Consider the following 12,661-nt stretch of genomic DNA (forward strand, 5'->3'; position numbering starts at 1 on the left):
TTCCTTTATGCCTGTCATATCACAGATGTTCAAATTTAATTCCTACCTTATGTTATAGTAGGAGTCATTTTAAGAGTTGTGAATCAGCATATTCTATGGTGATGTTCTAGATAATAGAATGCTACCTTCCAAAACTCTAGCGAAGATCTCACAAAGTGAAATTAAAAGCTTATTAATTATTAAATTAAATTTAAATTTAAAGCTGTTCATTGGCACTTTCAATGTCTGCTTATTAGTTTCTTCCTCAATAAACATTTGAGTACTTGTTATGTACACAATGCCACTCCAGTCTCTGTGAGTTTGCTAGAAACAATATAGTCTATAACTTGAGGCTCCAACAACATAAAGAAGACAAGAGAGGCAAAAGCTAAGGGAACTGGACAACGACATGGAAATAATAAGGATGCACATTGGCAGGAGTGTGACTCACAGAAGGTGACCGTCAAAGGCTAATCTAAACTTAGAGGTCAGAAGGAGGATTTCGGGGTAGATAATGCTTGAATGTTACAGTTCCATGTGCATCAGGAACACAGACAAGGATGCAGCTATAGGCACATTCCAGGAAGAATAGTGTGATTTGTGGCTAAGAGGTGAGAAACGCAGTATAAAGCATATATAGATACTCAAAGCAGAGAGAAGCCAAGAATAGTTAGAGCAACAAGAAAGCTTAGATGGGAAAAGCAACAAATGTATCGACAAGTTTTTATTAAACATGTAGGCAATTTGGAGCCACTGATACGTAGTTAGTGGAAGGCTCAAGTGATAGATTTTTGATTACAGACAATTAATTCTGGAAGGACTATGGAATCATCTACTTTGAAACTAGCATGACCAGAAAAAAACAGAATATTTTCAGTAATGTAAAAAGTATCAAAAATTCTGATAGGAACTGAAAGGAAGAATGAGGTTTGAGGAATATTTGCTACTACAATCAGAACTACATGACGCTTCAGAGAGAAAGGGAACAGGATGAGTCTTACATTGACATTGTAGAGGTACATGAGTGGATCTGATGAGTTTTCTGCTTCACTCCAAATATAATACAAACATTTAGACAGTGATGTCTACAGGTGAAAACATCTCTTGCTGCTTCCAGACATCAAAAGAATCACAATATGAACACCTTAAAGTCACAACAAAGTTTCAGATTCTTTACGTAGGTAGAGTTTTAATACCCAAGAGTTTTAGCACTCACCAATTATTTCCTTTGTCACAACCATAAATTCTAATACATTGAAAGCACATTTTCAAATGTATCTGAAAGTGTACTTTTTGATGTCTTTAAATATTTGTTGCCTTATTCTTAAGATGAGAGGGTGCAAATCCAGCAAATGATTAAAAAATGTTCAAATGCTCATATTTTATACACATTACACACATAGAAGATTGTTGTGTATGCCATATGTGTTGGACACTGGACTGTGCACTCAGGCATGCTATCCTTGATCACAAGTATTTGTTTAAGTTAAAAGATGGTTTTAGAGATTGTTTTCTACATTAGAAATGATTTAAGGAAATACAATGATTTTGCTCCTCTCAGAATATGCTAGGTTGTAGGAGTCTGCTGGAGTCCAGCTCCAACCTGTTGAAGGGTTCTTGTGGGAAGGAGAGAGGAATGAGGAAATGACAGATAGAAAGTTAGAAGGAGACAATAAGAAAGAGACACAGGATAGCTTCAAGAGGGCTCTGGACCAATTCACGGTGACTTTGAGGTTTATTCCAAAGAGCTCTTTATACAATGTTAATGGGCAAGAAAAAGACCTCCCCCTTTCCAGATTGAAGCACAATGTACAGTGAAGAGTAGACCCTTCAAAATACCTGGCAACCATACCCGTAGCCAAATCATTCCATTATGCAGCCCTGCTGGGGTAAAGCAAGCCCAGATTCTCTGGCCTTGAGTAATTTGAGCCCCCACACTAGGCCTCAACTCATCAATAATCATAAAATACAAATAGTCTTTTGGAAATAATCTGCAGCTGTTCAGTTGTCAGTAATTAGCCCTTGATTTTTTTTAATTAGTCTTATGTTTTCATAAAATGATCAATTTTTCAAGTTTTAATGTGACCTGGCATACTATTTCATGTCAGTAGAATCTATCCCTGCTAGTAGCATGTGTAACACTTGCACATCTTCTTTATTTATAGTTTCTCACTCTCATACTATATTTTTGTGGAGCCTGAATAAAACTGTTAAGAATTGGACTTAGCTGAGTTCTCGGCACCTTCTGTTCATGATAGGGATGTGATTCAATCTCTGGAATACTACATCTTTACAGAAAAAGCCAGTTATTGGAACTGGATCTTAAGATAGGAGCTTTTCAAACATAGCTATTGCCAATAACTGAGCAATTTGGAATGTTCCATCAAGATATTTCTTCTAAAGAATATTTTTGAACTTTAAAGGGGCTATAGAAATTTTAGACAGATAACTTCAACTAATGAGTTCAAAAACAGGAAAAATATATCTAACTGATTTAGTTTATTCATTAAATTATTATAATTACTACTATCGAAGAGAGAGAACATTTGTTATTTAAGAGCTTAAAATCATTATAATGCTAGTGAGGAAAATAAGATTTGGACATTGTTAAAAATTAGATTTCCTCATCAGACAGCTAGATAAAGGAAAACAATCTGAACACATGTCACATGTATGTACACACATATGCACGTGTGTGTGTGTGTGTGTGTGTGTGTGTGTGTGTTGTATTGGTGATATGTCTCAGAGGGTAAAGGCAATTTCTGTGTAATCCTGAGGGTGCAGGTTTGATTCCTGTAAACTTCTAAAGAGAGGGCTTATTCCATAATGTTCTCCTATGACCTCCATTTGAATACTGTAGTACCTGTATTCCCCCAAACACATCAAACACACCCTTAAAACATGCCACATACACATGCACACATACACTAAATGAAATAAAGCGTTAATAAATATGTCATGTGTGTAGAGGTAAAATTTTCATGCATTAAAATTCCTTCATTCTCAGGTAAATATTCAGAAGATCAAGAAGTTCAGGCAAACCTACCCAGCTGTGTAAAACATCACAATAAAAGATAAAATATTCACACTTTTGTACATCTTCATTATTTCATTTTTTTATATCAATACTATGTTTCCCACTTCGAGTATATGACACCTGATCTTAATTCTATGGGTATTTTCTGCCTTTTTGAAAATACCATATAAATGGAATCATACATTATACTAGGTTTTTGTTTCTAGGATCATTTCAAAATTATTATCTATTACTGAATTTATTGTACATATCTGTAGTTCACTCCTTTTTAATGATGTCCAGAATTGTTCATTAAGGCTGCACCACAATTCCATGCTTTATCCACTTACCAGTTGATTTTCTGAATTTTTTGTTCGTTGATTGATTGGTTTTATTTTATCTTTACTTTCCATAATTGGGCTGTTATAAATGAAATGGGTGTAAATGTTCTGAAGAGTGATGTGTCTATGAAAGCCTACGTGTCCTGAGTACATCTTGAGGAACAGGATAGTTGCATCATAAGAGGGAAGGAGAGATTTTGGGAGCGGGAGATCCCAGCTGGATCAAGAACGGAGAGGGAGAACAAGGAATAGGGGACCATGGTAAATGAAGACCACATGAGAAAAGGAAGAAACAAAGTGCTAGAGAGGCCCACAGAAATCCACAAAGATAGCCCCACAATAGACTTCTGGCAATGGTCGAGAGACAGCTGGAACTGACCTACTCTGGTGATGGGATGGCCAAGCACCCTAATGGTTGTGCCAGAAACCCCATCCAAGGACTGAGGAATCTGGATGCAGAGATCCATGGCTAGGCCCCGGGTGGAGAGCCGGAAGTCTGATTGGCGAGAAAGAGGAGGGTTTATATGAGCGAGAATTGTTGAAACCAAGGTTGGATAAAGCACAGGGACAAATAGCCAAAGGAATGGAAACACATGAACTATGAACCAAAGGCTGAGGGGCCCCCAGCTGGATCAGGTCCTCTGAATAGGTGAGACAGTTGATTGGCTTGATCTGTTTGGGAGGCATCTATCTAGGCAGTGGTACCGGGTCCTGTGCTCATTGCATGAGTTGGCTTTTTGAAACCTGGAGCTTATGCAGGGATGCTTGGCTCAGTCTGGGAGGAGGGGACTGGACCTGCCTGAACTGAGTCTACCAGGTTGATCTCCGTGATGGGGGAGGCTTTGCCCTGGAGCAGGTGAGAATGGGGGGTGGGCTGTGGGGAGGGAGGGGGCAGGAGGGGGGAGAACAAGGGAATCCGTGGCTGATATGTAGAACTGAATGGTATTGTAAAATAAAAGGAAAAAAAATAATTGTAATATAAAAAAATTTTTTCTGTGAATGTAAATTCATCACAAAATAAAGTTTAAAATTATTAACTCTGAAAAAAAAAGCCTAGAAATCCCTTTTCTGAATGATCTCTCACATCTTGACCCTTACTCTCTTTATCTCCATCAAGGATACACAGTGACTTTCAGTTTTCAGTTTAGCTTTTTGCTGGAAAGTCATTAGACTTTATGGTTTCTTTGTATTTCCCTGACAAAGTATACTGAATCTCTTAAATGTTCACATGTGAACATTAAATGTCACCCATGTGTGTCAATGCTTCAACATTTGTTCATACCTTAAACTGATGTTTGTATGTTAGGTAGTTAAAATGTTAGCCTTGATTTACAAAAGTTACTTTTGTGTTATGTCCTATGTTGTTCGTAAGATACAGGTCTTAGAAATATTCTGACAAGATTTAACTATGTATTTCTAAACCTTTTGAACAGTGTGTAATTATATTTTGTATGAAACAATTTCTGTATATACTGTGATTCATGTATTTTGTTCTGAAGAAATTTCACTATTTAGCAACCTTTCCTCCTGTTTTCTAGAAGTTTTATAATGTTAGGTTTTATATTTAGGTCTATAACCTATTTGAGGTTGTTTTGAATATGGAGAGAGAAATAATTCAAAATCAGAGTACTGTATTTAAAACATCAAAATTTCTTTCAAGGTCTTCGATAACAAAATTATCTTTTCTTCATTGAATGATTTTGTTCCTATCAAGAAAAGGCAAATGTGTGTGTGTGCGTGCGCGCACGCGCGTGTGCATGTGCGTATGTGTGTGTGTGTGTGTGTGTGTGTGTGTGTGTGTGTGTGTGTTCCTATGCTACCTGCTCTGTTCCAATTGCAAGTATTTTCACATATTCTAGGTACATTTCACATACATGTACCTAGGTTATGCTTAGTCTTGGCATTAGTTAATGTACTCTCTTCTTAAATTGTATATTGACATTCATGATAATTAGCTTTTCCACATAAATTTTATATGAAGCTTGTTTAATTTTAACTAAAAAGTAAAAGAAGACATTGGGGTTATTATTGGGATAATAATAGATGGTTGAGGGAGAACTGCAAATTTAACCATTTTTCTAGTCTTTGGTCAAGTATATGTCTGCAATGATATATGATTTTAAAATGAGAATTCCACCACATCTTTAGTTTTCACCATGAAAATTTGTTACTTATTTTCTCATATTCATCCTTAAGTATGTGTGACTCTGAAGCTATCATAAATGACATTTAAATGTTTATACTACAAATAATTAACAAACAAGTGACCATGGCTATGGTAGCACACAGCTTTCATCTCAGAATTTGGTAGGCAGGGGCAGCTGAAATGCTGGGAAGTACTAGGTGAGCCTGGTCTACTTGGTGAGTTTCAGGATAGCTGGGACTACATAGGAAAACCCTGTCTTCAAAACATTGCCCTCCTACCAGCATCAATTAAGGAGACCTCTTTCCAACATCCTCTCCAACATTTGTTGACAAATGTGTTAATGATAGCTTTTCTGACTGGCCTGAGGTAGTGTCTCAATGTTAATCTGCATTTTCCTGATGATCAGGGATTTTGGACACCTTTTAAGATGGTTACTATCCATGTTTTTCTTTTGTAAATTAGTTATTTATTCCATTAGGTCACTTATTGATTGGTAGTTTCATTTTCTGGGTATTTAACTTCTGTAGTTCTTGGAAATTCTGGATATTAGCCTGTCTGGATATAACTGGGATTTTTTTATTCTCATTTTATGCGGTTTGTTTGCTCTATTGATAATTTCCTTTTGTATGCAAAACCTTCTTCATTTCATGTAATTCTGTCTGTTAGTATTTGGGGCTAGATTCTGTGCTACTAAATTTTTGTTCAGAAAGTTTTTACCTAGCTAATACCTTAAAGGATATTCCCTAGACTAACCACATGGAGCTGGATACTAAACCCCACTTATGGGACCCTGAGAATCAGTCTCTTTCCCCTGTTCCTATAGTCCCCTAAATTACAACAAGCATCTATAATCCACCAAATAACCCAAAACCTCCCACACCATTCTTGGGAATGTAGGCATCATGTTCTCCAAACTGCTTCCTGTTGTCTCTGAAAGAAGTGTCTTTAGGGTCCCTGAGAAAATTTGAGATAATGGCCAAGTCCTGGGAAGGCCAGCTATAATCTTTGCTGATAGATATTACCTCTCAAGGTTCAGGAGATCTTCCTTGATTTAACCTGATCCATATTAACATGGAACAAACCCACAGCTTCTTGTTTCCTGTGGAAACAAAACTCAAAAGTGTTTTTTATTTCCATTTCACAAATGTAATTTTTGACTTTTATTTTAAAGTTAAAGTATTCTTAAAATATCTAGATTGGTTTATTTCATCAGTTCTTTCAGTTCCATGTCTCATACCAGCTGTTGTCTGCTTATCAACAATCAAAAAATTCAAAATCAGTACAATAACACACAGGACTCAGACTCCTTGTGTATTTCCCATCTCTACATGGCTTTTTTTTCTTTTTTTTTTACTGTATATTTAAAGACTTTATTTTATTTTTAAACTATTTCTTTCTTTCCACAACTGTCCATACCTTTTTTCTTTCTTTCTTAAGCCTACACAAATTGTAAAACACCACTGGAACCTGTTTAGTTTTTTTCTGCCTAGACCTCTTTTACTGCATATCTTTTAGCCTTTTTTGACTGCATGAGCAAACTTTAGACTGTTAAGCTATACCTGGATCACTCTGTGTGGCTCTTCCTGCTCTCAGGTCATGAAAGCCAAGACTAATGCTCGGAGCCCATTTGGTCAGAGGTGTGTGACCAAGAACTTCATTCAACCTTCCCAGGGCTCTAGAATGCCAATGTTCACACTGTGGCAGATATTTTTTGCTTTTTTTTTTTTTGTTGTTGTTGTTCCTATTTAACTTACTGGCTACTCAAGGGCTCACTAGCAGGCAGAAAATCCTAAAGTAGCCAGATATACTTTTTTTTTATAGCTTTATCAAGCCCCACATGGAAATTTAAGCCCCAAGTTGGGTGCCAAACTGTAGTTGGTTGTCTTCTTTACTCTTTTGGCTCTTTTGGGTGGCCCACCACGCAACTCCCAAATAAAAAAATGCAATACAGCTCTGCATTATTAAAACAAATGTTCCACATCATAAACAAGTGTAACACATTTTAAAATAATATCCTACAACAGGCAAAGCTATTTTAATGTCTGGACACCTAGACTTCAAGCCAAACCCAATCAGAAGAGCTAGGAAAAAGCACTGTCTATTCATTATTGGAAAAATCCACCAAGAGGATATTACAATTCTAGACATTTATGCATCAAATGCAAGGAAATATTTAACAAGAAAAAAACAAGAATGAAAAGGAAGAAGAAAGAATACTCTCAAGACTATACAGGACAAAAAATAAAGCATAGGCTGAAAACAAATTAGAAACAAACAAAATGCATAAAGTATCATTTAAAGGAAGTATTGCTTCTTTGAAAAAAAACTAGCAATATTTACTAACCTTTAGCCAAGTTAATCAAGAGAAAGAGATGATCCAAAGCAATAAAACAGGGAATGAGAAGGGAGGCATTAAAACAGATACCAATAAAATTTAGAGCATCATAATGACTTATTTTAAAAATCTGTGTTCTGCTAATGGAAAACCAAAGAAATGAGCTCAACTGTAAAAAAGAAAAAAAAGGTCATATAGTTGAAGGAGAGTGAGGAATGATGATGAGAAAGTTTGGATAGAGGGAAGGGAAAGAAGAAATGTTATAAATAAATTATAGTCTCAAAAACAATATAGAAATAAATTTAAAAAAATAGGTTGATTCCTTGACACATAAACAACCTATAAAACTTAAATTGAGATAAAAGGAACAATTTAAACAGACCCACAACCCTAGTGAAATATAATCAGCAATTATAGGTGTTCCCACAACAACAAAAGAAGCCCAGGGCCAGGTAGGCGTGTTGCAGAATACTGTCAGGTTGACAAAAAAGAAATAATGACAATTATCTTCAAATTATTCTGCAAAACAGAAACTGAAGAGACATTTCTAAATTCTTTGAAATCACTTTTATCTTACACATCCATACACAGACTTAACAAAAAGAAAATTATTGACCAATATCCCTTTGAACATATATGAAAAATTTTCAATAAAATATAAACTGAATCCAAGAACACACCAAAAATGTTGTTCAATATGATCAAGTTGACTAAGTTGACTTCAGCCCATACATGCAAGGATGGGTCATTATATGTAAATCAATAAAGGTAAACTATAACATAAACAGACTAAAATACAGACAACAGTTAGTCATCTCACTAGATACAAAAATAACCCAACACTTCTTCATGATAAAGGCCCCAAGAGATATGAAAGACAACTCAAAATGATATAGACAGTTTATTGCAACCAACATCAACATAATTTTAAATGGAGAGAAACTCAAAGCATTCCTATTAAAGCCAGGGAAAAGGCAGAATGTATACTTTCTCCACATTTGTCCAATGTAGTTCTAGAAGTCTTAGCTACAATAACAAGACAACTGAAGGAGATTAAGGGGTAGAAATAGGAAAGTAAGAAGTTGAAATATCTTTATTTGAAGATGATATGATTTTATATGGAAACAACCCTAAAAACTCCACCAGGAAATTTCTAGAACTGGTAAATACTTTCAACAAAGCAGCAGGATACAAAATTAACACACAAAAACAGTAGCCTTCTTGTATACAAATAACAAACAGGCTAAGAAAAACATCAGGAAGCAACAGCAGCCAAATAATTAAATATCTTGGAATAACTCCAGCCAAGCAAGAGAAAGACTTGTTTAATAAAACCTTTAAGACACCGAAGAAAGAAATTGAAAATGATATTCAAGGATGGAAGATATTCCATGCTTATAAATTGATAGGATTAATACTATGAAAAAAAAACTGTCCCACAAAATGCAGTCACAGATTCACTGTGATCCTCATCACAATTACACTATTTTTCACAGAAATTGAAAAACAATCTTAATCTTAAACTTCATATGAAAACACACATGCACACACACGTGCGCGCACACATACACACACACACACACACACACACACACACACACACACACACACACACTATAGTCCAAACAATCCCAAATAACAAAAGGATTACCAGAGGTATCACCATCCCCTATGTCATGCTGTGCTACAGAATTATAGTAATAATAGCAGCATGGTATTGGCATAAAAGCAGACCTGTTAATCAATGGAATAGAATTGAAGACGTAGACATAACATCATACACCAATGATTTATGTCTCTTGAGCCAATTTGTATCTCCAGGATGAAACCCACTTGATCATAATGTATGAACATCTTAGTGAATTTCGTAAATTTATTTTCAACCTATTTCACTAAGAATTTTTGCCACCATTTTCACCAAAGATATTGACCTTTGTGTCATTTATTTTTGTGTCATTATGTGGCTTTGATATCAGAATAATGCTGACATTATAGAATGAATTTGCAAGTATGCCTCCATTTCTATTTCATGGAAAATGTTAGGACAAAAACCAAAAAAAAAATTATTCTTAAAATATTGATAGAATTCATCAGTACATCCATCTGGTCCTATTCTTCTTAGACTTAAGACTTTTTTTTTTTATTTTTTTTTTTTTTGGTTTTTCGAGACAGGATTTCTCTGCGTAGTTTTGTGCCTTTCCTGGAGCTCACTTGGTAGCCCAGGCTGGCCTCGAACTCACAAAGATCCGCCTGGCTCTGCCTCCCGAGTGCTGGGATTAAAGGCGTGCGCGACTTAAGACTTTTGAGAACATATAAAACTACACACTCCCTGAAAGGAGCAGATGGACAATGTGGCTTGAGAAAGAAACAACTTCACCTAACACAATAAACCAGCAACCTCCCAAAACTAATGTAGGAGAAGGAGAAGAAGAAATAACAACAATCCAAGAAAAAAAAGAACATTTTACTAATAAATTTGTTAGAAATGGAAACCCCCCTCCTGTAGTAACATTAGATATAAATGTCCTCATTTAACCCTCACAATACTATCAGTTTGGTGTTTTTCTGGGATTTCTAACTATGGGAGTGGGTGTGTCTTTGACTCTTCTTCCTGCTCTTGAGATACTTTTTCTGCTGTTGGGCTGTCTTGTCAAACTTCAGTGTGAGAGTTTTTGACTTGTCTTATTGTATTTTGTTTTGTCCTGTTTGGGTGTTGTCTCTTGGAGGCCTGCTCTTTACTGAAGGGAGACAGAAGGCTAATGGATCCTGGGGAGAGGGGAAGTTGAGGGAAGCTGGGAGGAGTGGAGGGAGGGAAAACTGTGGTGAAGGTGTATTGTATGAGGGAAGATTCTATTTTCAATTAAAGGAGATGCAGACTAATGGAATAGATTTAAAAAAGAACTACACATTGTCTCTAAGAAATACAATAACTTAGCAAAGTCTCTCTCTCTCTCTCTCTCTCTCTCTCTCTCTCTCTCTCTCTTTCACACACACACAGACACACACACACACATCACTATTAAATGAGGAAAACAAGCTACCAAGAAAAATAGCAGTTTAGCTGTCTTTATAGCTTATGAAGCAGATTTCAAACCAAAACTAATTAGAAGAGATAAAGAAGGATTCTATGTATTAATAAAGGGGGAAAACCAGTCATAGACATTGCAAACATTCTTGCACTGAATATTGGAGTACTGAAGTCTATTTTTAAAATGCTAAAAGGTACAAAAAGAACACATAGATCCAGACACAATAATAGTGGGGAATTTTAGTACCCTGCTCTCATATTTAGTTAGGTCTTCCAAACTTAAAATAAACTAAGAAACTTCAGAGCTAAAACACAGATCAACCAGAATCAATAATTAGGTATAAAATATTTCACCCAACAGATAGGTAATATACTTTTTCTCAGGGGTACATAGAACCTTCTCTAAAATTAATTATGTAAGAGACAAAGCTTCAATAAATACATAAAAGTGAGTTACCTAAATATTCCATCGCCTCTCCACCCACCAACCTGGCAATGGTCCCTTTTTTCTTCCCTGGTTTCTGAGGTTACTCTGGGAGATGTGCTCACATTTGAAGATTTGGAGCTAGGAGCCTCAGATGACAGAGGGCAAGCAATGTCTGTCTTTCTGGGTACAATCAGCCCTGAAAATGTGCACACAAGTACCATTACACAGACTGAGTGGATTGTACTTACACATTTTTGATTACACATATATGTACACCTAACAAGAACTAATGAAGAAAAAGGCTTTGAAAAAGAGCAAGGAGGGGAATATGGCAGGGCTTGGAGAGATGAAAGGAAAGGAGGAATTTGTTTAATTATATTATAATCTCAACAAATAACAGAAATAATTTTTCTAGAAATATTTTTTAAAAGATATTCTGAATATCCTGTCAAACAGTGATGTGATAAAAGTAGAATTCAAGAGTAAGAGATCCTACGAAAATATCTGGAAACTAAATAGTACATATTTAAAGGAACAGTAAGTACTCCAAGAAATCAGAAAGAACAATAGCATCGAATGAAAATGAAATCACAATTTTCCAGAATCGTGGGACACATATAAGGCAGTCCTAAGAGGAAAGTTTCATACAATAAGGAATAAAAACAAAATCTGAGAGGCCCCAAACAAACAATCTAGTGATGCATATCAAGGGTCTTGAAAAACAAACAGCAAATTCCAAACTCTTATTGAATTGTAGGTGTGGCTGGCCAACACAAAACACTCTCCATAGTATTGTTTGTGTCTTATTGTTTCGTTTTGTTTTGTTTTTGCATTTTTGTCTTTTTGTTGTTTTGATTTTTACTTTTTTATGAGATTATAGCATAAATACAATTCTTCATTAGCTTTGATCCCTGCAAAAAACTAATTACTTATACATATATATATATATATATATATATATATATATATATATATATATACATATATATATATATTTCTGCTCAGTACATATAATGCTACTTATGTATATGTTTTCAGGGCTGACCATTTGACATTAGACAACCAATTGATCTCTTCTTCTCTTGGGAAGACTGTTTTTCTGATTCTCAACTTTCCTTAGTTTTCCATACTTCTTTGTGTAGGCCCAGTGAGCTTTTCCCTTTCTACTTTGACAGGTTTATTGGTATTGCTTTGTGATTTTGAAAGAAGTAACATGAAGTTCAGTAGATATGGAAGCTAGAGAGGATCTCAGAGAAGCTCAGGAAGGGAAAAGGTGATGAAAAAATACTGTATGAAATGAAAAAAAGGAAAGTGGGCAAACTTAAAAAAAGTACTGAGATGATCATAAATAAAAAAATTAGGGAATGAATCAATAGAATAGAGACTAAA

Source organism: Peromyscus maniculatus, chromosome 12 (assembly GCF_049852395.1).
Source record: "Peromyscus maniculatus bairdii isolate BWxNUB_F1_BW_parent chromosome 12, HU_Pman_BW_mat_3.1, whole genome shotgun sequence".
Lineage (NCBI taxonomy): Eukaryota > Metazoa > Chordata > Mammalia > Rodentia > Cricetidae > Peromyscus > Peromyscus maniculatus.